The 25,822-nt window shown below is 37.1% G+C and overlaps 18 non-coding genes across 18 annotated transcripts; 17 read left to right on the top strand and 1 right to left on the bottom strand.

Moving 5' to 3' along the window:
• Positions 1 to 946: 946 nt before the first annotated feature.
• LOC149493374 (small nucleolar RNA R71) lies at positions 947 to 1,053 on the bottom strand. Its single transcript, XR_016318628.1, has one exon. It is a non-coding gene; the product is annotated as a small nucleolar RNA R71 (small nucleolar RNA).
• Positions 1,054 to 18,915: 17,862 nt separating this feature from the next.
• On the top strand, positions 18,916 to 19,034 carry LOC149493373 (5S ribosomal RNA). Its single transcript, XR_016318648.1, has one exon. It is a non-coding gene; the product is annotated as a 5S ribosomal RNA (ribosomal RNA).
• Positions 19,035 to 19,330: 296 nt separating this feature from the next.
• Positions 19,331 to 19,449, top strand: LOC149493372 (5S ribosomal RNA). Its single transcript, XR_016318647.1, has one exon. It is a non-coding gene; the product is annotated as a 5S ribosomal RNA (ribosomal RNA).
• A 296-nt stretch (positions 19,450 to 19,745) lies between these two features.
• On the top strand, positions 19,746 to 19,864 carry LOC119370827 (5S ribosomal RNA). Its single transcript, XR_016318646.1, has one exon. It is a non-coding gene; the product is annotated as a 5S ribosomal RNA (ribosomal RNA).
• A 297-nt stretch (positions 19,865 to 20,161) lies between these two features.
• On the top strand, positions 20,162 to 20,280 carry LOC119370829 (5S ribosomal RNA). The gene has a single exon (XR_016318645.1). It is a non-coding gene; the product is annotated as a 5S ribosomal RNA (ribosomal RNA).
• Positions 20,281 to 20,576: 296 nt separating this feature from the next.
• LOC119371521 (5S ribosomal RNA) lies at positions 20,577 to 20,695 on the top strand. Its single transcript, XR_016318644.1, has one exon. It is a non-coding gene; the product is annotated as a 5S ribosomal RNA (ribosomal RNA).
• A 297-nt stretch (positions 20,696 to 20,992) lies between these two features.
• LOC119370819 (5S ribosomal RNA) lies at positions 20,993 to 21,111 on the top strand. Its single transcript, XR_016318643.1, has one exon. It is a non-coding gene; the product is annotated as a 5S ribosomal RNA (ribosomal RNA).
• A 296-nt stretch (positions 21,112 to 21,407) lies between these two features.
• LOC149493371 (5S ribosomal RNA) lies at positions 21,408 to 21,526 on the top strand. The gene has a single exon (XR_016318642.1). It is a non-coding gene; the product is annotated as a 5S ribosomal RNA (ribosomal RNA).
• A 298-nt stretch (positions 21,527 to 21,824) lies between these two features.
• LOC119370802 (5S ribosomal RNA) lies at positions 21,825 to 21,943 on the top strand. The gene has a single exon (XR_005178358.2). It is a non-coding gene; the product is annotated as a 5S ribosomal RNA (ribosomal RNA).
• Positions 21,944 to 22,239: 296 nt separating this feature from the next.
• Positions 22,240 to 22,358, top strand: LOC149493370 (5S ribosomal RNA). The gene has a single exon (XR_016318641.1). It is a non-coding gene; the product is annotated as a 5S ribosomal RNA (ribosomal RNA).
• Positions 22,359 to 22,655: 297 nt separating this feature from the next.
• LOC119370825 (5S ribosomal RNA) lies at positions 22,656 to 22,774 on the top strand. The gene has a single exon (XR_016318640.1). It is a non-coding gene; the product is annotated as a 5S ribosomal RNA (ribosomal RNA).
• Positions 22,775 to 23,070: 296 nt separating this feature from the next.
• On the top strand, positions 23,071 to 23,189 carry LOC149493369 (5S ribosomal RNA). The gene has a single exon (XR_016318639.1). It is a non-coding gene; the product is annotated as a 5S ribosomal RNA (ribosomal RNA).
• Positions 23,190 to 23,484: 295 nt separating this feature from the next.
• LOC149493368 (5S ribosomal RNA) lies at positions 23,485 to 23,603 on the top strand. The gene has a single exon (XR_016318638.1). It is a non-coding gene; the product is annotated as a 5S ribosomal RNA (ribosomal RNA).
• Positions 23,604 to 23,898: 295 nt separating this feature from the next.
• Positions 23,899 to 24,017, top strand: LOC149493367 (5S ribosomal RNA). The gene has a single exon (XR_016318637.1). It is a non-coding gene; the product is annotated as a 5S ribosomal RNA (ribosomal RNA).
• A 295-nt stretch (positions 24,018 to 24,312) lies between these two features.
• LOC149493366 (5S ribosomal RNA) lies at positions 24,313 to 24,431 on the top strand. The gene has a single exon (XR_016318635.1). It is a non-coding gene; the product is annotated as a 5S ribosomal RNA (ribosomal RNA).
• A 296-nt stretch (positions 24,432 to 24,727) lies between these two features.
• Positions 24,728 to 24,846, top strand: LOC119370813 (5S ribosomal RNA). The gene has a single exon (XR_016318632.1). It is a non-coding gene; the product is annotated as a 5S ribosomal RNA (ribosomal RNA).
• Positions 24,847 to 25,142: 296 nt separating this feature from the next.
• LOC149493365 (5S ribosomal RNA) lies at positions 25,143 to 25,261 on the top strand. Its single transcript, XR_016318624.1, has one exon. It is a non-coding gene; the product is annotated as a 5S ribosomal RNA (ribosomal RNA).
• A 296-nt stretch (positions 25,262 to 25,557) lies between these two features.
• On the top strand, positions 25,558 to 25,676 carry LOC119370831 (5S ribosomal RNA). Its single transcript, XR_016318617.1, has one exon. It is a non-coding gene; the product is annotated as a 5S ribosomal RNA (ribosomal RNA).
• Positions 25,677 to 25,822: the final 146 nt, after the last annotated feature.

Below are 25,822 nucleotides of genomic sequence, written 5' to 3'. Positions count from 1 at the left end.
TAACAAACTAATAAAATAAATTGGATAGAGTTAAGTGAAATCAAAATCCCTAGCAGTTTTAAAATCCTTGATTTCTTTCCTTCAAATACTGTTGCTTGAGTTATTTTTTATTCTCTTTTAAGGATTTATTTTTTTCTTACAATAATTCTCCCTTATTGCCGTTTAAATAATAATAGGCTAACATAATTTTGGTACTTGATATACAATCTCTGTGAAGACGATACTCTACTTACTCTATATTACTTGCTATGATTTCGTATACTTGCAAAAATCACTGTCAAGTTTTTGGCGCCGTTGCTGGGGATTGGCATTATCAATATCAATTCTAATTACCCTATTGTTAATTTAGACATTTATTCTTCTTTTGTTTTATTTAATTTTTTCTTTTAAAGAATTGTTTCAGGTGTTTATGCAAAGAAGGTCAGGTAGGAATGAACCCCTAATCTTTGATCCAGAAATTGAAAAGACTTGTCGTAGGAATAACGCTGCTAGAAGAGCACGTGAAAGCAACCCCAAACAGCAAGTAGACATGGGCGATGAAGTCAACCCTGAAAACAGACGTCTACCTCAACATCCGGTCCGCACCTTGTGAGATTACACAACACCTTCTCTTAATGGAACAATCTCGAGTATCACAAGACCTAGGGTGGAAGCTAATAATTTTGAAATTAAACTCGCAATTATCCAAATGCTTTCCACCTCAATTCAATGTGGAGGTTTACCTAGTGAAGATCCTAATGCCCATATCACAAATTTCCAAGAGATTTGCAATACCTTCAAACAGAATGGTGTTTCCGAGGATGCCATAAAACTAAGACTCTTCCCTTTCACTCTTAGGGATAAAGCACGATCTTGGTTACAATCATGCCTTGCTGGAAGTTTTACAACATGGGAGGAATTAGCCCAAAAATTTTTAGCAAAATTCTTTCCATCTTCAAAGACCACAAAACTGCGTAATGAGATAATGACCTTTGTCAACCATGATCAAGAGAGTTTGTGCGAAGCTTGGAAAAGATTAAAGGACTTATTGAGAAAGTGCCCACATCACAGTTTACCTAAGTGGTTACAGGTACAAACTTTCTATAATGCGTTATCTCCTAAGATTAAAATACTCTAGATGCAGCTATAGGTGGATCTTTTGAAAAAAAAGAAATTGATGAGGCATATGACCTAATAGAAGAAATGCCAAGCAATAATCATTACCAAAACAGCTCCGAAAGAAAGAAGTCTGCAGGAGTCTATGAAATAGATGCCATTACCGCACTCAATGCCAAGGTAGATAATATGGTAAGAAAGTTGGACTTATTGACTACTAACCCTGTCAACTCTATTATGCAAGTTTGTGACAGGTGTAATGGGCAACATGGGATTGGAGAATGCATGCTAGACTCTTTAAATCCACAAACCTTGGAACAAGTATACTATGTGTTGAATCAAGGAAGGAAGAATTACCCATACTCCAAATCTTATGATAACAGGTTGAGGAATCACCCTAATCTTTCATTTGGGAATCCCAACAACGCCTTGAACGCACCACTAGATTTTATAACTCAAGAGAAAAAAATCTCATGATGATCTCCTTACTGCCCTTTCTAAATCGCACATGGACTTCATGAACGAAACTAGAGAAAACAACAAAATCCAGCAAGCTGTGATAAGAAACTTGGAGATTTAGCTAGGATAGTTTGCAAACATGATGGCATCCCGACCTCAAGGTACGTTACCTAGTAATACCGAAAAGAATCCTAAAGAGCAGGTACAAGCTATCACCTTGAGAAGTGGCAAACAATTAGAAGAACCACTAAAGATAGAAAAGAAAAAGGAAGAGCAGAAAAAAGTTCCCATCATTGACCTAGAAGATCAAGAGGAAGCAAAACTCTGTGTTCCACCTGTTCCTTTTCCACAAAGGTTAAAGAAAGCATAAAATGACAAAAGCTTCCTCAAATTTCTTGATGTCTTCAAAAAGCTTCAAATCAACATTCCTTTTGCTGAAGCTCTTGCTCAAATGCCCAGCTATGCAAAATTTCTAAAAGAGATCCTAAACAAGAAATGAAAAATTGATGATCAAGGAACAATAATGTTAACTGAAGAGTGTATGCAATTATTCAAAATAAATTGCCTCCAAAGTTAAAAGATCCAGGAAGTTTTTCTGTCCCTTATAATATTGGTAATCTTGATTTTGAAAAAGCTTTAGTAGATTTAGGTGCTAGCATTAACCTTATGTCTTATGAAGTTTTTAAGATGCTAGGGATGGGAGAGCTAAAACCAACAAGGATGTCTCTACAATTGGCAAATCGATCAATCAAATATCAAAGAGGAATTGTAGAAGATGTGCTCGTAAAGGTAGGTACATTTATCTTCCTTGTGGATTTTGTTATTCTTGACATTGATGAAGATAGAGAAGGATCCTTAATCCTTGGAAGACCCTTTCTTGCAACTGCAAGAGCGTTGTATGAGGGCAAATTAACTTTAAGGGTTGGTCAAGAGGAAATTATTTTTGATGTTCTTAAATCTTGTAAACTTCCTATGGATTATAATGACTGCTTTAGAATTGATGTTGTTGATGAATGTGTGGAAGACACTTTGCATATTAAGACTAAAGATGACATTAATAATTAAAGCATCATGGGTGAGAAAGAAAGTGAACCACCAAAGCAAGAACTGAAACAACTTCCATCTCATTTAAAACATGCATTCTTAGGTGAGAATAATTCTTTTCCTGTTATTATTTCTTCTCACTTAACACTTGATCAAGAGGAAAAGTTGTTGCAGGTTCTTCGAAAACATAAGAAAGCTCTAGGGTAGTCAATTTCAGATCTGCAGGGAATAAGCCCAAGTGTATGCATGCATAAGATCCTGATAGAGGAAGACTATAAACCTTCAATTGAGCATCAAAGAAGATTAAATCCAAATATAAAAGAGGTAGTTAATGCTGAGATCATAAAGCTTTTGGATGCTGGCATTATCTATCCAATTTCGGATAGCAGTTGGGTAAGTCTTGTTCAAGTTGTTCCAAAGAAGGGAGGTATGATAGTTATCTCTAACAAAAACAATGAGTTAATTCCCACTCGAATAATCACAAGTTGGCGTGTGTGCACTGATTATAGGAAGTTGAACAAAACAACACGCAAAGATCACTTCCCTTTACCCTTTATTGATCAAATGCTTGAAAGACTTGCAGGTTATCCCTATTATTGTTTTTTAGATGGTTATTCAGGATACTTCCAAATAACTATTTCTCCTGAAGATCAAGAGAAAACCACTTTCACTTGCCCTTATAGTACCTTTGCTTATAGGAGAATGCCTTTTGGATTATGCAATGCTCTTACAACTTTTCAAAGATGCATGATGTCCATATTCTCTGATATGGTTGAAAAATTTATTAAAATATTCATGGATGATTTTTATGTGTTTGGCTCCTCTCTTGATGCTTGTCTTTATAACCTATCTTTAGTAATGCAGCGATGCAAGGACATTAACCTTGTTTTGAATTGGGAAAAATGTCATTTTATGGTTAGTGAAGGTATTGTTTTAGGGTATAAAATCTCAAAAAAAGGGATTCAAGTGGATAAAGCCAAAATCGAGGTAATTGAAAAGCTACCTCCTCCATATTCAGTAAAAGGAGTAAGAAGCTTTCTTGGCCATACAAGATTTTATAGGAGATTTATCAAGGACTTCTTTAAAATCCCAAAACCTCTTTGTAATTTATTAGTTAAAGATGTCCCTTTTGATTTTGACAAAGAGTGTTTGAATGCTTTTAACAGCTTGAAGAAAGAGTTGATTTCAGAACTTATCATTGCTACACTAGATTGGAATCTTCCCTTTGAACTTATGTGTGATGCTAGTGATCATGATGTTGGAGCTGTTCTTGGGCAAAGAAAGGAAAAGAAGTTGCACGTCATTTATTATGCTAGTCGCACGTTGAATGATGCACAATTAAATTATGCCACCACTGAAAAAGAACTTCTAGCTATTGTTTTTGCTTTTGATAAATTTAGGGCTTATTTGATTGGAGCTAAAACAAAGTCTACATTGATCACTCTACCATTAAGTATTTATTAGAAAAAAAAGATGCAAAGCATAGATTAATCCATTGGGTTCTTCTTTTGGAGGAATTTGATCTAGAAATTCGCAATAAAAAAAGGAACCGAGAACCTCATAGTAGACCACCTATCCAGGCTCGAGTTGGGGGAAGAAGAGCAAACAGAATTACAAATCAATGAAGACTTCCCCCATGAACATCTTCTCCTCTTGGCAAACACGCATGCTCCATGGTTTGCCGATATAGTTAACTACCTTGTTTGCAAAATAACTCCTCCCAATCTTTCTTATCAACAAAAGAAAAAGTTCTTTCATGATCTCAAATATTACTATTGAGAGGAGCCTTTCTTATTCAAATATTGTAGTGATAAGCTCTTTCGACGATGTATACCGGAAGAAGAAATGGAAAGTGTCCTTTGATTCTATCATTCAATGGAGTGTGGGGGACACTTTGGAGCAAGCAAGAAGGCAGCACGTATCTTGGAAAGCGGTTTGTATTGGCCTAACTTATTTAAAGATGCTTTTAATTTTTTTCGTCTTTATGATCGTTGTCAAAGGTTAGGTAACATCTCAAAGCGACATGAGATGCCTTTAACCAATATCCTTGAAGTGGAAATGTTTGATGTTTGGGGCTTAGATTTCATGGGACCTTTTCCATCTTCTTACTCCAACCAATACATTCCAGTAGCAGTGCACTATGTTTCGAAGTGAGCGGAAGCTGTTGCCCTTCCCAATAATGATGCCAAAAGTGTGATGAACTTCATCAAGAAATATATTTTCACATGTCATGGCACCCCAAGGGCAATAATCACAGATGGAGGTAATCACTTTTGTAACAATAACTTAGATTCCCTTCTTTCAAAATATGGTGTTACTCATAGTGTAGGTACTCCATATCACCCTCAAACAAGTGGATAAGTGGAAGTCACCAATAAGGAAATCAAGAAGATTCTGGAGACCACAATTGGACAATCTAGGAAGGACTGGTCCAAGAAACTCGATGATGCTCTATAGGCTTATAGAACCGCATTCAAAACACCAATTGGTGTGTCTCCATATCGCATGGTCTATGGTAAGGCTTGTCACCTTCCTGTTGAGTAAGAGAATAAGGCATATTGGGCAATCCAATTTCTTAACTTTAATGCTAAAGAAGTTGGTCAAAAACGGTTGCTTCAATTAAATATGATGGATGAAATGCGCCTCCATACTTATGAGAATGCCAAAATCTATAAGGACCACACCAAACAATGGCATGATAAGCACATTATCCTAAGGAATCTAAAGGTAGGACAATAGGTATTGCTCTATAACTCCAGACTCTGTCTCTTTCCAGGTAAGTTGCGCTCTAGATGGTCTGGTCCATTCACGATCAAAGAAATTTTTCCACATGGGGCCATTGAAATAGTGGATGGTGACAGGAGTTTCAAAGTTAATGCTCAACGCTTAAAGGTTTATCAAAATGAAAACTTTGATCCAGTCAAAAACACTATCAGTCTTGTTTAGCCTGAACCCGGTTTAGTGCGTCGAGCTTAACGACGTTAAACAAAAGCGCTTGTGGGAGACAACCCATATTATTTTCTGAATTTTCTTGTTTCAATTTATTTTTATTTTTTCTGTTACAAATTTCCCAAAATTTTCTCCATAGTTGTTCCTCTGTTTCAGTAAAAATTCTTTCAGGATCGAGTTGAAGTCCACAAGATAGCACACCCTAGCGGTGCTCATCAACACGGCCGTGCTTCAAGGAGGTTAATATCACTCTTGAAGGTCTGAGGCTAGAACGCCCTGACTGTGCTCACCAGCACGACAGTGCCACAAAGAAGTGGGAATCAGACTTGAAGGTCAGAAGTAGCACGCCCTAACCGTGCAATACAGCACGCCCGTGTTAATACAAGACAAGGAATCACAGCTTGCACGCCCAAACCGTGCTCCAGAACATACCCGTGCATCTAGAAAGGAGAAAGTCGCTTCACAAGTTAGAGTCGTGCACGCCCCAGCCGTGCCCTCCAGCACGCCCGTGCTAGGTAAGCCAAAGATTTCCTCTACAGGTCAAAGGCGTGCATGCCCAAGTTGTGCTTCCAAGCACGCCCATGCCTGCAAACCGCCTCAGAGGGTTAGAAGCGTGCACGGCCAGGCCGTGCCAGGTAGCACGACCGTGCCACGTTCAGATCTGCGCATTAAAACGCACCTCTATTTAAAGGGCATGCCCTCATTCCCTTCTTTTCCCAAGCCGCACACCCTAGCCGCCTCCTCCCTTTTCTCTGTTTTTCTCTGTTTTTCTCTTAACCCAAACACCAAATTTCTTCACCTCTCTCCTTCACCATGCCTCCCCGATACAAGCGCAGCCGACCTGCCTCTTCAGTAGACGCTAGACAATGACCAATTGCTCGATCTTTTGCTGCCTCTCCTCCACCCGTTCCACCTCCTATGACTCCGGCTCCTCCTCCGTTTGAAACTGGCTCACCGGAACAATAAGAACGGTACAACAAACTTTCTCTTCACCCTATTTTACCCAGTCGGTTTATTGATGAGACTGCACTAGCATGAGTGAGGCTTAGGGATGCTATTTTAGAACCCCTTAGGCATATTGGGTGGGAACAATTTATTAACATGAAAGATCGTTTTAGTTAAAATTTTATTTTATTATTTTAGCTTAACATAGTTGGAATAATTTTGAGCAAGCTTGAAAACTACCGTAATTTACTAACTTGTGATAAATTTAGTTATTTTCCTAGTTTATTATGTTTGAGCTTTAATTTTAATTTTTGATTTAACATAATTCTTTTATTTAACTATTTGTTTCTAAGATTATAAACACTATTTTTTGCAAATTTTATGAAATATAGATATGTTTTAATCAAAAGTTATTTAACCTTGGCATTTTTAGAACAAATTAGAATTTCCTTTGAGGCAAAATTTTTAAAATGCTTACATTTAGAAAGAGATGATTTAGGCATTCTTTGTTGAACCCCTTATTTAGCCTAGGGCAACTAAATTAAAATATGACTTTTGCAACCAATTTGAAATGTATATCCAAATTTTATTAGTCACCCTTATTAAGCCTAGCCATTAAACCAACTTAATTTCCTACCCTAAGCACAATAATGTATAATTGGAGGATTTGATTTCTGTTAAAAAATAGCAACAAAAGGGAGAAAAATTTCATTAATACTAGCAAGAGAAGCAAGTAGAAAAACAAAGAGAAACACCCCATAAAAGAAGCAATCAATCAAGAATTCATGTTTGGGGAAATTATCAAAGTATTATGAAAAGACCTTGCCAAAGTGTAACACCCGCCGCCCAGTCCCGAGAGACCCAACAGCGGATGCCACATTCGGTGCCGGAGGCACCGTCTTAACTTAACATATAAATCATAAATTCAGATTATGAATTAGAAGTGACTTAGTATTCACAAGTTTAGCGAGTAATAATTTTTTGTTTTGAAAATGATTTGGAAGAGTCCGACAGAAAAACTGCAAGAGTTTTCCTTTAAAAACTGAACTCACCAAACATGTGAATACAAAACACTCCCAATTAAACTCCAAACTCTCCCAACATCTCCAAATAATCATCATAACACAACAACACTTCTATACCTTCATAACTATAGAAACCCTCCATAGCATTTTAATGATCATCAATTAAATGCATTCATTATGTATATCAAGTCTTAATGAACTAATCATACCAACTATCTTAAAATAATTTATATTCAATCATTTAATAAATCTTATGCTTATCTCCAAATATATAAACCAACATAATTGATGAATACATGCTTCAGTTATAATTCAAATGACAAAATCTCCGAAAATGTAATAATTATACATGTCATAATTCTTAATTACATAAATCTCAATCTACTACTACCAAATTAGTCACTTCTGCTTTGATACTACTCTTCTAATCTTCAAGTAGCAACCATGATCTTCAACCTACGCGTGACAAAAATCGACGCGCTGAGTATAAAACTCAGTGGTGCTCATAATTCACATACTTACCAAAGTTGCGATGGCAACTTACTTAAAAACAACTTTCATAAAATCATTTCCAATCACAAAATCATTAAATTTCAACACATTTCCATTTATAGCAAAAGAAATATCAAATACACTATTAATTAATAACATAAATAATTTAATTCTTTATACCATAAATCCTTTACTTAGACATTTAATCACCATAAATACTTTAGTTCGTCACTTAGAATATCAAATAACCGTATAAATAATAACATAATAATTTAATTCTTTCAAATCATAAATTCATTACTTGAACATTTATTATACAAATACATATACTATTTATTTTTAAAACCATGTATTGAAATATCATGCTTTGAAAATTCATTGATAACATAATCATTAATTTCCAAAGTAAGGTTTACTAAAATAATATGATCTCATTCGTTTAATTGTCTTACAAATAATTTCCATAGGGCTCGCATACACTTATGAGAAAGAGAAGCAGATAGGTTTTCATAATGGCCTTAGGTCGCCAACCTTTTCATAATGGCCTTAGGTCGCCATCGTATTCATAACATAGAGAACGCGTCCGCCCTAACATAAGACACCCACGTGCCTAGCATATGATCATAGCTTCTTATCATAATGGCATCAAATGCCGAGCATGCTCATCATACATAATAAAATCAAATCACGCATCAAATTCACACTAAGTATAGGAGAGCCCAAAATCCTTGTTTTAATTCTTAATTCATAACACTTATCATAAAACTTGTCTTATTCATTAGTCTTCTTAAATTCATAATGTACGATTACTTTAAAATGTAGTAGCTCATGAAAATTTCATACTTAAACATAATTACTTAACATAGAAAATTTCTTATCATATGAAATCATACATGTAAGCTTACTTTAGAACTTAAGTAACTCATAAAAAAAACTTCATACTTAAACATAATTACTTAATATAGGAAATTTCTCATAAATTCCTTTTCTTTTAAAACTTTCTTAAAGTCATAATGAAATGTAGCATAAGTAATTTCTTATCATATCACATCATACTTTCCTTATTCAAAATTCAAAGAACATACACCTTAAATACCCATTTTGTTAAGAACATACACCTTAAATACTTTTCAAACTTATGTCTTATTTGTGTCAAATAAATCTTAAAGTATACAAAGAATCAAGAGAACTTCATCACACATGATTCATACCTACCTTTATCCAAATAAACCTATAATTCAAGACATAGAAAATTTCCAGCATTAATATAACCTTGACCTTTGCTGGGTTTCTAAGACATAACTTGAGTTCTGTGTCTCCAAATTGAGTGAAGTTTGATTTATTAGAAAGCTAAGACAAAATAATACAAGTGTTATCAAGGGACAACAGCCCAGATCAATATGTAAGATGGTGAAAAAAAGCTAGGAACACAGACCACTAATCCAGACCTGATTCAGCAGAACTAATTCTAATGTTTATCAAATTCCTACTTATCCAGACACTCAAATCAAACCAATCCAAAACCAGAGAAGTCTCAAGACATAGGGAAACAACTCTCATGAAGAACTTAGAACATAATATTATCATTATAGTGGTCAAAATGGGCACTCAAGTCAGTGATGCATGTAGCCAGTCATAACAGAGTCAGTTTAGGTGTTTTAGCCATAAGTTGAGTTATATATATCCAAATTGGACACAAGAGGATGGGTTGGAAAGCTAAGAAGTAGACCTACAACTTTTATGAAGGACTCAGACACCAATGGAAAATGAAAAGGATCGAAAAATAGGCCGTAATCACACCCAATAACACTTTTTCCTCATTTCAGCTTACTTATATCATATACAAGATAGAGATTTCTACCACATACCAAATACTCATCAAATATCATCTTAAGATCATAAATCCACAAAGAATAACAAGAAAACTTAGGGCTTTATTCATCAATAGGTTCTGCCACTCTTGGAGAATGAAGAAGAAATTGTTTTCCTTATCAATTCAACATATAAGCATGCTTAGAAATCTCCCAAGAACACATTTATACCACCAAAATTTAATAATCAAATTATTTCATATAAAATTCCCAATTTTCACAAAATAGTATAAACTTCACAAAATCAAAAATTTAAACAAGATAAGAGTGTTTATGAACACTAACCTCAACATAAGCTCTAACAAGCTTAAATCAAACTCTTGAAGCCTTAGTTTGCCTTCTCTTTGGTGGAAGGTTCTCCACCCTTTGGCTTAAGTAGTAACTCTCCAAATTACTTGAAATTATTCACCAAAAATCATTTCTCAAGCTTTAATCTCAAGGATTAATTACTTAAATCAAGTTCAATGGTGTAAATTTGGTGAGTTTACCATGTAGAAATTGAAGGAAAAACAAAGAGGAAAAAGGAGAGGAGTTCACGTTGATGAGAAGAAGAAGAAGAGAAAAGGGTTGCTCAAATAATTGAGCAACAAGGGCATTTTAGTCTTTTCTCAACATTGGATGGCTACGATTGAGTCAATGTAATCTAATGGCTACAAATATTCTCCAAATTAAATTCTTTCACAATATTATGTAACACAACAAAATTCTCAAATTTACTCCATAAAAATAATTTCTCTAATTTCCTTAATTAATATAACACCATCTCAAATTTACTCCATAAAAATAATTTTTCTAATTTCTTTAATTAATATAACACCATAATTCACTATTCACTAATTCTCTACATTCTCCAAAAATATTCATTACTTACTTTCTACCCATAAAAATCATGTATGCATACTCCAAAAATATTAAATAAAATATAAAACATAGATAGTAATTTTTCTGGACCAAAATAATATCAATTTCCGGACTGGTATTACTATTCACAGACCGGTGGTACTATTCATAGACCGATAAATTACTATCCATCCATAGTTAATTGTACTCAATATCTACCTCGGGTCTAAATAAAATATTATGCCCCTCTCTGTAGCACCATTCATGACCCGAGAAAATAATACCATATAAGATTTGAAAATTTTTGGGGCGTTACACAAAGTATCTCTACTTTTTGAGCTAGTGAAGAACTTCAAGATTAATCTCCCTTTACAAAGAAAATTTTGTTTTGATATGATGAAAATCTTGATATTATGCATTTTCTGTGCTCTTTGTCTATCTTTTTATCCTTTTTCTTTGTTTAGCTAAAATTATACCTCTAAAACCCCATTACAACCAAAATAAAGACCTTTTCATATTTTTAAATTGTATGCATTTCAATTGTGGAGAAGGGATGACTAATTTTGCTTATGGGAATGTTAAATTTATATTGTTAAAACATCTTAATTAAAGGTTAAATAGTTTGTAAAAATTCATATTCTACTTATCATAGGTTGGATAATTATTGATTTTGAAAATCTTATTAACTTATGTTTAAATTAAGGAATGTGTTTCATCGAAAATTGAATTTTTGCTTGAATATAATTAGCATGGGAAACACTTGATTTATTCACATGTTAATAATTTTGATATTTTTTGAAATTGTGAATAATTATCTCCAACCATAGTAAGCTAGCTTTGTTAGTTTGTTTAGCTTATGTTTTTCTTTTGTTTTTAGTTTTGATGCTTTAGGACAAGCAATGGTTTAAGTTTAGGGAATTTTGATAGGTGTTATTTTTATAGTATTTTTAATATAGTTCTTATTAGGAATTTTAGTAATTTTAATCACTTTAACTAATTTTTACTTTGTTTTATTTATGTTTTTGTTCAAAGTTTCCTTCAATCATAATCCACTTAATCTTAAAGAAATTTGCAGGGTTTTGGCACAAAAAAGAGCAAAATAAAGCAAAACACTCAGGCCCTAGCACGCCCTACCTGTGCAAATCAGCACACCCATGCTGAACTTAAGGAAAATCAAGTGGAGACTCAGACTCTAGCACAGCCAAACTGTGTTATCTGGCATGCCCGTGCCTGAAAGAACCTTAAGGGTTGCTTGCTTAAGCACGCTCGTGATGCATTTCATCCTGGAGAGATAGAGCCTCGCACGCCCTGGCCATGCTCTGGGGCAAGCCCGTGCCATAGATTCTTTTCTAGACGTGTTGCATAGCACGGCCCGTGCCGAGCCATCCATAAAACTCAGGCCCTGGCATGCCCAGACCATGCAAAATAGCACGCCCGTGCTACGAATTTGATGTTGTCTTGAATTAAGAACGCCAACCAGTCTATAACTTACATGGGCCCACCTCAGATATTTTCCTGACGTGCAAATCAAGATTTAATCCTATTTAGGAAGATGGAAAAGTCCTAATTGAGAAGAAATCCAAAGCCTAATTAGTTTCATATCTCCAAAAAGATTTCTTACTAAATAAGGATTCTATTTCCTAAACGAAGTCAGATTTTCTCCCAAGAAGTCTATATAAAGAGAGGGGCCATTCATTGTAGGGGACATCTCCGGTCTTTGATAATTTGTGCCCATTGTTTCTTTTCTCTTTCAAAGACTTCAAGCATTCAAGATTCGTACCAAGATTCAAGGAAGCCGTCCACGTTATCTGTTGCCTAGTTTTTATTTCTAAATTCTTAATCTTGTTTTACTTTTCATTATTCACATTGATTATGAAATTTTGTTCAAGTATTATTGAGTTTTATTTAATTACTATGTCGAACTAAATCCTCATACTAGGGATTTGATGTAGCTTGAATTCTTTTCTAATTTATAATATTAGATTTGTTTTTCTTTGTTCAAAGTATAATTTATTATTGAACTTAATGCTTTCAGGCAGAGTTTTTTCCCTTTTCAGGCAGAGTTTTTTCCCCTGGATTGATTTATTTCATTAATCACTATCGAGAGAAGGGTTTTGATATGAAGAAGGTAATAAATTACATGAGAATAATAACTTGATGCGAAAGCTATATGGTTTGACTTATGGGGGGTTTTCATAAGTTAATGACCTTAGGTTGTGAATTCACAAAACAAACCACAAAACTTAATGATTTAATTCATGTTTGATTACGCTATTGGAAGATAGATAATTAAATTGAATTAGAATAGCTAACAAAATATCTGGAGAGCTTGTTAGTGATTTTAGGTTTGTTTCCATGACTTGAACAATTAAAATTGATTAACAAACTAATAAAATAAATTGGATAGAGTTATTTGAAATCAAAATCCCTATTAGTTTTAAAATCCTTGATTTCTATCCTTCAAATACTGTTGCTTGAGTTATTTTTTGTTCTCTTTTAAGCATTTATTTTTTCTTACAATAATTCTCCCTTATTGCCGTTTAAATAATAATAGGCTAACATAATTTTGGTACTTGATATACAATCCCTGTGGAGACAATATTCTACTTACTCTATATTACTTGCTACGATTTCGAATACTTGCGAAAATCACTGTCAAGTTAGAAGGAAATCTAACAATTTTCACCTATCCTAGGCGTACGATTGGTAAATCAAAAAAAAGATGACTGACTGATGTAGAGATAACTGTTAAATTTAAATTTACGACAGATCACCAACCAATCACTTTCAAAATTTGCAACTGATTTGCGATCGATTTTCATAATTGCGATCGATATTCAAAAGGAAAATACGACGATAACTAGCAACTGATATTCAGAATTTTGCGACCAACTAATTTGCGACCGTCAAGTAATTTAGTCGCAAAATTGTTTGCGACGAGCACTTTTGCGACCGATACATATCCGTCACAAATCAATCACTGATGTCATTTAGCAATCGATTTCTCATATAAATTGGTCGCAAAATCGCATTTTTTTGTAGTGGTGGATGATATACTTGTTACAGGCAGTGATATTGAGTTGCTAATTGAGTTTAAAAATCAAATGCAGTCAGAATTTGAAATGTCTGATTTAGGATTGATGAAGTATTTTCGAGGTATGGAAACTAATCAGAAATCTGAAGGCATCTTTCTCACATAAAGAAAGTATGCTTGGGATATTTTTAAAGAAGCTCAAAATGCAAATTGCAAGGGTGTTTCATCTCCTTTAGACTAGAATGTGAAGTTGTCCATCAATGATGGAGAAGAAAAGATGTATTCAACTGAGTACAGAGGTTTAATTGGGAGTTTGTTGTATCTTACTGCTACCATACTTGATCTCATGTTTGCTGTCAGTATACTCTCAAGATTCATGAACTCACCAAGCAAGAATCAACTCATGTTTGCAACTATGGTGATTTTTATGCAGTAGGAAAAGACGTAAAACTTGAAGGATTTGTTGACAGTGATTGGGCTAGAAGTGTGGATGATAATAAGAGCAAAGGTGAATACATTTTTTCTTCAGGATCAGGACCATTCTCTTGGAATTTCAACAAACGAGAGGTGGTTGCTCAGTCTACTACAGAAACCGAGTATATTGCAACATCTTTTACAGCAAACCGAGCTATTTGGATTAAGAAGTTGTTGAGTGATTTGGGACTAAGGCCGCTAGATCCTACTGTGATTTTTTGTGACAATAAGTTAACCATTGCCATTACCATTACAAATAATGTAGTTCAACATGGAAGAACTAAGCATATTAAAGTAAAGTATCATTTTCTAAGAGAAGCCGAGAGAAATAAGGAGATAAAGCTAGTTCACTACAGGTCGGAAGCCTCATGGCTGATTTGAAGAACTGAAAAGGTTGATTGGAATTTCCAAGGAAAGTCTCAAGGAGGAGTGTTAGAAGTTAATAAGACCTTTAATTAAAAGGTTCATGAATCCAGATAATCAAGTTCATCCTAGAGAGAGACAAATGGGCCTAGAAAAAATTAACTATTTAGCGATTTAATTCCTATGCATAGGGACTTAATTGCTTAATATAGATATTAGGTAAGAAAGTTAGATACGGGCTTAGGAAGGTGTTATTCAGCCATGTCAATCCAGCTATGACATTGACCTTCACTCTATTATTTTTTATAAATAATTAATGGGCTTATATATAGCCAATCCTAGTTGAAAATCATTTTAAATATCACTTTTTAATTTTGATTGAAAACTTAAAGAACCCTGAAAATTCCTTTTACGCAATTGATAATTTGATTACATATTTCTATAATTAATTTGACATGCCATAATTGAATTCTAATAAATATGAAAGATAGATGAAAAAAAATGATATTTTGGCTTATAGAAGTCCATTTACATGAAACAGATCAAATGCCTTATAGATTTGAATAGTTTATCAATCAAGCAAATCAGTACAATGAAATTCAACCTTTCCTGTCATTACATCAATGACATACCTAGAAAATTCATTGAGGGGGTCCAATTAAAATATATAATTTAAAAAAATAATATACATTAATATAAGGGACAAGAATCCTTAGAAAAGAAAATAAATTGTTACAATTAAATTACAATAATCATCATTTATTTTTTATTGAGTGAATTCATATAACTTTATTGTCAATACTTGTAAATTACCAAACAGTCATTGACAGCTCTCTTTCAATGTAAATTACCAAACAACCATTGGTAGCTCATGAATATTTTAGTAAGTAAACTCTGTATACCTAATCTCTAACATTAGGTGGACAATAGCTCATTATATTAGGTTGCACGTTGTGGATTAGAAGGAATATTTTCCATTTGAAACTCAAGTTCTTCAATTATAACTTGTTTAGATGATGTTAGTGGAACAATCTGAATAGTTTGATTAATCGATAATAATGATGATTTGGGAATAGTTGGTTTTCTTTTAAAGTATCGTACTATAACTATAATAATTAAAATATTATAATTAGATACAAGTAAAAATTCATGTTTTGTTGCAAAATTAATTAATTTATTTATAAATACTAAAATTAGGTGAACACAATATGTAATTAAGTTAAATAATATAGTCTGAATTAATTTCTTAAACTCCCTAAATCATAATGCATTAAGAAAAACTAGTAATTACTAGACTAAGTGTTAGTCGGCTATGAAGACCAATAATGAGAAAACTGACATATCATAAAAATTATAGAGGATTTGAGCTTTTTTTTTTTAGGAGAAATTACTCAAAGGAAAAAAAAAATGTAACTACGTTTTAAGTTATGTTCAAATCGACACTTAAGTGCTTTTATGTTTGAGAAATAATTATATTGTCCCTAACTTATATTTCCATCTCATCATTGAGTCTTTCCGTCTAAAATGTGAGCTCTTTGTTGTGAGTCATGCATTTTTTGGACGGAATATGCTCACTTTTGGATGGAAATAACTCATTTTTTGAAACCGAAGTACTCGATGGTGGGATAAAGCATAAGTTAGGGACATCACAATTATTTCTTAAATGTAAGGGGACTAAAGTGTCAATTTAGACATAATTTAAAGACCCAGTTATATTTTACACTTAGTCAAAAAAAAATTTTTTTTTTTCAAATTTTAGAGGTCTATTGCCCCCTTTGTGTCATGATCCAAAACCGTGGGTCGAACCGGCACTAGGGCTCATGTAAGCTTAAGACCCCCATTGCCCGTAGTAAGCCTAAACCACATAGTCCAATCCCGCCAACGAATTCCTAGGAATAGTAAGCCCATATTATTTTATATATAAGTCTAATGATCATATATCCCTTGTCCAATTTCAACATCTTAAATTAATTCATAATTCGAGCATATTTACAATACGTAACATCTATAATATGGACCGACTAACCTATATATGCACTTAAACAAATAATTAAAACATCTAAAAGTTCATCTGTTCACATGCTTTAATAATATATATCTAGAGTAATATAAATCCTAAAATTGCAGAGTTCAATATTGAATAGATGTAATAGAGTCCTTATATATAAGGTTATATAATTTAGATAGCTACAAAATTTAGAAATTTACTTTTAGAGCCCTAGGGAGAAGGATGCAAGACTTTAGCCAAAATAATGGAGATTCTACTTCCTGAAAATTTAAACAAAAGAAAAGTGAGTTTTGCAACTCAGTTAATAATAATAAATAATGCATAACACATGCATTCATGCAAAATGCTTCCTAAATTCTTAAATTGAACATTTAATCAATCAAGCACATGATATAACGTCAGCATCTACATACAATAGCACATTCACATAATCAAATAAATGGAGATTGGTATGTGGCGTCACCAAAACTCCCAATGAGTCGTCCTTACACTTGACCCGCCATCTCATGACGTGTCCACCAGAGAGTTGATCCCCATACATGGCTGACCGGTCTAATCCTCACTTGACCAGCCCTCACATTTTTTTTCATACTCTCTTTTCTTTTCCATTAGCAATAAGAGGTCACCTAGTGATTTTTCCATATCATCCATATCATTAGATGCAATAATATATTCACCAAAATATGTTTTAAATAAAGTTAGAGAGAAATTAATTTAAATTTTCTAAAATATTTATATGAATAGTAGTATTTAAGGCTTTATTCTACACTAACTCAATTAATACATCAAATCCTATAGTTATATTTAATGAATTCATGAAAAATATACTAAAAAGGGTCAATAATAAATTTATCTAGCTATGGAATCAAAGTCTGGTTCTATCATCATTAACTTGGTCGAAGAAGGGAGCCGTGACGTGCGATAAAGAGCTTGTGATGAGAAGAGAGCCGACTTCGCCGTTGGTGGCTAGTGTTGTTGGAAAAGCAAGAAAAAACGACTGAAGGTGGCCGTGTTGATCGGAGTAGCATAGCCCGACACCTCCCATTGCATCGCTAATCGAGACTGGGACGAATGAGAGAGAGAGCGACTGGAGATGGAGCGGCAATGATAAAGCTATGTTGTAGACGAGATGGTTGGCTGGCTATTGGCTAGTGTCGCCGGAGATGAGAGAGAAGCATTGCTGCGATCGAGAAAAGAAATTGAAGCAACTCTCTCTCTCTCTCTCTCATTTGCAATGCTAAGACAGGCTGGAAACGGAAGGGCTGGTAAATTTTATAGTTCAGGGTGCCATAAGAGTTTATTTTTTTGTCAAAGTTCAGGGGTTAAATGATGTATTCGGCCATTTATAGAGGTTTTTGAGAGAGGAGATCGTTTATAGTGCATAGGTACTAAGGCCATGTTTGGTATGATGTAATCAATCATGTAATGGAATGGGAATTACATTAATTGATTGATTTCATTATTTAGTTAGACTTTTTTTAGCACATGTAATACCAATTACGTTAACATGTATAATCTTGATTGCTTAAATTGATGTATTGTCCATTATATAAAGCACATGTAACACCAATTACATGAAGCCACACCAATCAAAACTCCAACATTCAGGGCTATTTAACAGTACTGCCTCACCACGACAACCACCATCACTGTTCCACCACCAACTCAACCACCTTATCACCAACACTGCGCCACCACTATCACCATCACTCGACCACCATACCACCACAACTCCACCACCAAATCACCACTATATCCATGCCATTACCGCCACCACTCTCTTACCGTTACCAACACAATACCACCACCACCATAACCACCATCACTCCACCACCACCACTGTAACCACTTTAGCAACTACATAATTTGTCTGTACCACCACCACAACACCAACATCGCTCCACTACCACCACAACTACAATTCTACAAAAAACAACACAACAACCACCATCATATCCACATCATCAATATAAGTGGTAGCAGTTAATATTATCAATTATGACACAATGTAACGAATAAATAAAAATTTATTGAATCCATAATAAATGAAATCTCCAAAAATAAAAACACATAAATCTTAACACAAAACTATTGTCATTCAGAAACTTATAAAAAACACTAAGATAGCAAAACAAAAAGAAAAAATAACATGCAGAATATAAAAAGTGAAAAACGAAGCAAAATAAGCATTTTTTCACGAAAAAAAAAGCGCAAACCGCCTATGGCAGTTTATGAGAATGCAAAAAGCGACGCGGACGATTGCGAGACGGGTGTAAGGAAGGAGAGGAGAAATAGAAAGATTGCGCAAGAGATGACGGGTGCGATCATACCAGCACTAATGCACCGGATCCCATCAGAACTCCGAAGTTAAACGTGCTTGGGCGAGAGTAGTACTAAGATGGGTGACCTCTTGGGAAGTCCTCGTGTTGCACCCCTCCTTTTTGCACTCGAACCTTTTGCTAAGCTTCTCGGCAGCCGGCCCGAGTTTTAGTCCTTAGGAACCATTTTCTTTCTCTATCACTCGACTATGAAAGAATTACAGCACGCATTTATTTTTTCGAAGGATAAAGAGAGGTAAAAAAAAAAATCGTAAAATTTAAATCGAGACCCGACACCGATAGAGGAAATACAGCACCGATACTAGGTATGAGAATGCAAAAAGCGACGCGGACGATTGCGAGACGGGTGTAAGGAAGGAGAGGAGAAATAGAAAGATTGCGCAAGAGATGACGGGTGCGATCATACCAGCACTAATGCACCGGATCCCATCAGAACTCCGAAGTTAAACGTGCTTGGGCGAGAGTAGTACTAAGATGGGTGACCTCTTGGGAAGTCCTCGTGTTGCACCCCTCTTTTTTGCACTCGAACCTTTTGCTAAGCTTCTCGGCAGCCGGCCCGAGTTTTAGTCCTTAGGAACCATTTTCTTTCTCTATCACTCGACTATGAAAGAATTACAGCACGCATTTATTTTTTCGAAGGATAAAGAGAGGTAAAAAAAAAAATCGTAAAATTTAAATCGAGACCCGACACCGATAGAGGAAATACAGCACCGATACTAGGTATGAGAATGCAAAAAGCGACGCGGACGATTGCGAGACGGGTGTAAGGAAGGAGAGGAGAAATAGAAAGATTGCGCAAGAGATGACGGGTGCGATCATACCAGCACTAATGCACCGGATCCCATCAGAACTCCGAAGTTAAACGTGCTTGGGCGAGAGTAGTACTAAGATGGGTGACCTCTTGGGAAGTCCTCGTGTTGCACCCCTCCTTTTTGCACTCGAACCTTTTGCTAAGCTTCTCGGCAGCCGGCCCGAGTTTTAGTCCTTAGGAACCATTTTCTTTCTCTATCACTCGACTATGAAAGAATTACAGCACGCATTTATTTTTTCGAAGGATAAAGAGAGGTAAAAAAAAAAAATCGTAAAATTTAAATCGAGACCCGACACCGATAGAGGAAATACAGCACCGATACTAGGTATGAGAATGCAAAAAGCGACGCGGACGATTGCGAGACGGGTGTAAGGAAGGAGAGGAGAAATAGAAAGATTGCGCAAGAGATGACGGGTGCGATCATACCAGCACTAATGCACCGGATCCCATCAGAACTCCGAAGTTAAACGTGCTTGGGCGAGAGTAGTACTAAGATGGGTGACCTCTTGGGAAGTCCTCGTGTTGCACCCCTCTTTTTTGCACTCGAACCTTTTGCTAAGCTTCTCGGCAGCCGGCCCGAGTTTTAGTCCTTAGGAACCATTTTCTTTCTCTATCACTCGACTATGAAAGAATTACAGCACGCATTTATTTTTTCGAAGGATAAAGAGAGGTAAAAAAAAAAATCGTAAAATTTAAATCGAGACCCGACACCGATAGAGGAAATACAGCACCGATACTAGGTATGAGAATGCAAAAAGCGACGCGGACGATTGCGAGACGGGTGTAAGGAAGGAGAGGAGAAATAGAAAGATTGCGCAAGAGATGACGGGTGCGATCATACCAGCACTAATGCACCGGATCCCATCAGAACTCCGAAGTTAAACGTGCTTGGGCGAGAGTAGTACTAAGATGGGTGACCTCTTGGGAAGTCCTCGTGTTGCACCCCTCCTTTTTGCACTCGAACCTTTTGCTAAGCTTCTCGGCAGCCGGCCCGAGTTTTAGTCCTTAGGAACCATTTTCTTTCTCTATCACTCGACTATGAAAGAATTACAGCACGCATTTATTTTTTCGAAGGATAAAGAGAGGTAAAAAAAAAAAATCGTAAAATTTAAATCGAGACCCGACACCGATAGAGGAAATACAGCACCGATACTAGGTATGAGAATGCAAAAAGCGACGCGGACGATTGCGAGACGGGTGTAAGGAAGGAGAGGAGAAATAGAAAGATTGCGCAAGAGATGACGGGTGCGATCATACCAGCACTAATGCACCGGATCCCATCAGAACTCCGAAGTTAAACGTGCTTGGGCGAGAGTAGTACTAAGATGGGTGACCTCTTGGGAAGTCCTCGTGTTGCACCCCTCTTTTTTGCACTCGAACCTTTTGCTAAGCTTCTCGGCAGCCGGCCCGAGTTTTAGTCCTTAGGAACCATTTTCTTTCTCTATCACTCGACTATGAAAGAATTACAGCACGCATTTATTTTTTCGAAGGATAAAGAGAGGTAAAAAAAAAAATCGTAAAATTTAAATCGAGACCCGACACCGATAGAGGAAATACAGCACCGATACTAGGTATGAGAATGCAAAAAGCGACGCGGACGATTGCGAGACGGGTGTAAGGAAGGAGAGGAGAAATAGAAAGATTGCGCAAGAGATGACGGGTGCGATCATACCAGCACTAATGCACCGGATCCCATCAGAACTCCGAAGTTAAACGTGCTTGGGCGAGAGTAGTACTAAGATGGGTGACCTCTTGGGAAGTCCTCGTGTTGCACCCCTCCTTTTTTGCACTCGAACCTTTTGCTAAGCTTCTCGGCAGCCGGCCCGAGTTTTAGTCCTTAGGAACCATTTTCTTTCTCTATCACTCGACTATGAAAGAATTACAGCACGCATTTATTTTTTCGAAGGATAAAGAGAGGTAAAAAAAAAAAATCGTAAAATTTAAATCGAGACCCGACACCGATAGAGGAAATACAGCACCGATACTAGGTATGAGAATGCAAAAAGCGACGCGGACGATTGCGAGACGGGTGTAAGGAAGGAGAGGAGAAATAGAAAGATTGCGCAAGAGATGACGGGTGCGATCATACCAGCACTAATGCACCGGATCCCATCAGAACTCCGAAGTTAAACGTGCTTGGGCGAGAGTAGTACTAAGATGGGTGACCTCTTGGGAAGTCCTCGTGTTGCACCCCTCTTTTTTGCACTCGAACCTTTTGCTAAGCTTCTCGGCAGCCGGCCCGAGTTTTAGTCCTTAGGAACCATTTTCTTTCTCTATCACTCGACTATGAAAGAATTACAGCACGCATTTATTTTTTCGAAGGATAAAGAGAGGTAAAAAAAAAAATCGTAAAATTTAAATCGAGACCCGACACCGATAGAGGAAATACAGCACCGATACTAGGTATGAGAATGCAAAAAGCGACGCGGACGATTGCGAGACGGGTGTAAGGAAGGAGAGGAGAAATAGAAAGATTGCGCAAGAGATGACGGGTGCGATCATACCAGCACTAATGCACCGGATCCCATCAGAACTCCGAAGTTAAACGTGCTTGGGCGAGAGTAGTACTAAGATGGGTGACCTCTTGGGAAGTCCTCGTGTTGCACCCCTCCTTTTTTGCACTCGAACCTTTTGCTAAGCTTCTCGGCAGCCGGCCCGAGTTTTAGTCCTTAGGAACCATTTTCTTTCTCTATCACTCGACTATGAAAGAATTACAGCACGCATTTATTTTTTCGAAGGATAAAGAGAGGTAAAAAAAAAAATCGTAAAATTTAAATCGAGACCCGACACCGATAGAGGAAATACAGCACCGATACTAGGTATGAGAATGCAAAAAGCGACGCGGACGATTGCGAGACGGGTGTAAGGAAGGAGAGGAGAAATAGAAAGATTGCGCAAGAGATGACGGGTGCGATCATACCAGCACTAATGCACCGGATCCCATCAGAACTCCGAAGTTAAACGTGCTTGGGCGAGAGTAGTACTAAGATGGGTGACCTCTTGGGAAGTCCTCGTGTTGCACCCCTCTTTTTTGCACTCGAACCTTTTGCTAAGCTTCTCGGCAGCCGGCCCGAGTTTTAGTCCTTAGGAACCATTTTCTTTCTCTATCACTCGACTATGAAAGAATTACAGCACGCATTTATTTTTTCGAAGGATAAAGAGAGGTAAAAAAAAAAATCGTAAAATTTAAATCGAGACCCGACACCGATAGAGGAAATACAGCACCGATACTAGGTATGAGAATGCAAAAAGCGACGCGGACGATTGCGAGACGGGTGTAAGGAAGGAGAGGAGAAATAGAAAGATTGCGCAAGAGATGACGGGTGCGATCATACCAGCACTAATGCACCGGATCCCATCAGAACTCCGAAGTTAAACGTGCTTGGGCGAGAGTAGTACTAAGATGGGTGACCTCTTGGGAAGTCCTCGTGTTGCACCCCTCTTTTTGCACTCGAACCTTTTGCTAAGCTTCTCGGCAGCCGGCCCGAGTTTTAGTCCTTAGGAACCATTTTCTTTCTCTATCACTCGACTATGAAAGAATTACAGCACGCATTTATTTTTTCGAAGGATAAAGAGAGGTAAAAAAAAAAATCGTAAAATTTAAATCGAGACCCGACACCGATAGAGGAAATACAGCACCGATACTAGGTATGAGAATGCAAAAAGCGACGCGGACGATTGCGAGACGGGTGTAAGGAAGGAGAGGAGAAATAGAAAGATTGCGCAAGAGATGACGGGTGCGATCATACCAGCACTAATGCACCGGATCCCATCAGAACTCCGAAGTTAAACGTGCTTGGGCGAGAGTAGTACTAAGATGGGTGACCTCTTGGGAAGTCCTCGTGTTGCACCCCTCTTTTTGCACTCGAACCTTTTGCTAAGCTTCTCGGCAGCCGGCCCGAGTTTTAGTCCTTAGGAACCATTTTCTTTCTCTATCACTCGACTATGAAAGAATTACAGCACGCATTTATTTTTTCGAAGGATAAAGAGAGGTAAAAAAAAAAATCGTAAAATTTAAATCGAGACCCGACACCGATAGAGGAAATACAGCACCGATACTAGGTATGAGAATGCAAAAAGCGACGCGGACGATTGCGAGACGGGTGTAAGGAAGGAGAGGAGAAATAGAAAGATTGCGCAAGAGATGACGGGTGCGATCATACCAGCACTAATGCACCGGATCCCATCAGAACTCCGAAGTTAAACGTGCTTGGGCGAGAGTAGTACTAAGATGGGTGACCTCTTGGGAAGTCCTCGTGTTGCACCCCTCTTTTTGCACTCGAACCTTTTGCTAAGCTTCTCGGCAGCCGGCCCGAGTTTTAGTCCTTAGGAACCATTTTCTTTCTCTATCACTCGACTATGAAAGAATTACAGCACGCATTTATTTTTTCGAAGGATAAAGAGAGGTAAAAAAAAAAATCGTAAAATTTAAATCGAGACCCGACACCGATAGAGGAAATACAGCACCGATACTAGGTATGAGAATGCAAAAAGCGACGCGGACGATTGCGAGACGGGTGTAAGGAAGGAGAGGAGAAATAGAAAGATTGCGCAAGAGATGACGGGTGCGATCATACCAGCACTAATGCACCGGATCCCATCAGAACTCCGAAGTTAAACGTGCTTGGGCGAGAGTAGTACTAAGATGGGTGACCTCTTGGGAAGTCCTCGTGTTGCACCCCTCCTTTTTGCACTCGAACCTTTTGCTAAGCTTCTCGGCAGCCGGCCCGAGTTTTAGTCCTTAGGAACCATTTTCTTTCTCTATCACTCGACTATGAAAGAATTACAGCACGCATTTATTTTTTCGAAGGATAAAGAGAGGTAAAAAAAAAAATCGTAAAATTTAAATCGAGACCCGACACCGATAGAGGAAATACAGCACCGATACTAGGTATGAGAATGCAAAAAGCGACGCGGACGATTGCGAGACGGGTGTAAGGAAGGAGAGGAGAAATAGAAAGATTGCGCAAGAGATGACGGGTGCGATCATACCAGCACTAATGCACCGGATCCCATCAGAACTCCGAAGTTAAACGTGCTTGGGCGAGAGTAGTACTAAGATGGGTGACCTCTTGGGAAGTCCTCGTGTTGCACCCCTCTTTTTTGCACTCGAACCTTTTGCTAAGCTTCTCGGCAGCCGGCCCGAGTTTTAGTCCTTAGGAACCATTTTCTTTCTCTATCACTCGACTATGAAAGAATTACAGCACGCATTTATTTTTTCGAAGGATAAAGAGAGGTAAAAAAAAAAATCGTAAAATTTAAATCGAGACCCGACACCGATAGAGGAAATACAGCACCGATACTAGGTATGAGAATGCAAAAAGCGACGCGGACGATTGCGAGACGGGTGTAAGGAAGGAGAGGAGAAATAGAAAGATTGCGCAAGAGATGACGGGTGCGATCATACCAGCACTAATGCACCGGATCCCATCAGAACTCCGAAGTTAAACGTGCTTGGGCGAGAGTAGTACTAAGATGGGTGACCTCTTGGGAAGTCCTCGTGTTGCACCCCTCTTTTTTGCACTCGAACCTTTTGCTAAGCTTCTCGGCAGCCGGCCCGAGTTTTAGTCCTTAGGAACCATTTTCTTTCTCTATCACTCGACTATGAAAGAATTACAGCACGCATTTATTTTTTCGAAGGATAAAGAGAGGTAAAAAAAAAAATCGTAAAATTTAAATCGAGACCCGACACCGATAGAGGAAATACAGCACCGATACTAGGTATGAGAATGCAAAAAGCGACGCGGACGATTGCGAGACGGGTGTAAGGAAGGAGAGGAGAAATAGAAAGATTGCGCAAGAGATGACGGGTGCGATCATACCAGCACTAATGCACCGGATCCCATCAGAACTCCGAAGTTAAACGTGCTTGGGCGAGAGTAGTACTAAGATGGGTGACCTCTTGGGAAGTCCTCGTGTTGCACCCCTCTTTTTTGCACTCGAACCTTTTGCTAAGCTTCTCGGCAGCCGGCCCGAGTTTTAGTCCTTAGGAACCATTTTCTTTCTCTATCACTCGACTATGAAAGAATTACAGCACGCATTTATTTTTTCGAAGGATAAAGAGAGTAAAAAA

The sequence above is a fragment of the Jatropha curcas genome, chromosome 10, assembly GCF_041381405.1.
Source record: "Jatropha curcas cultivar XTBG-Jc1 chromosome 10, XTBG_Jcur_1.0, whole genome shotgun sequence".
Lineage (NCBI taxonomy): Eukaryota > Viridiplantae > Streptophyta > Magnoliopsida > Malpighiales > Euphorbiaceae > Jatropha > Jatropha curcas.
This window is presented reverse-complemented; position numbering and strand designations above follow the sequence as displayed.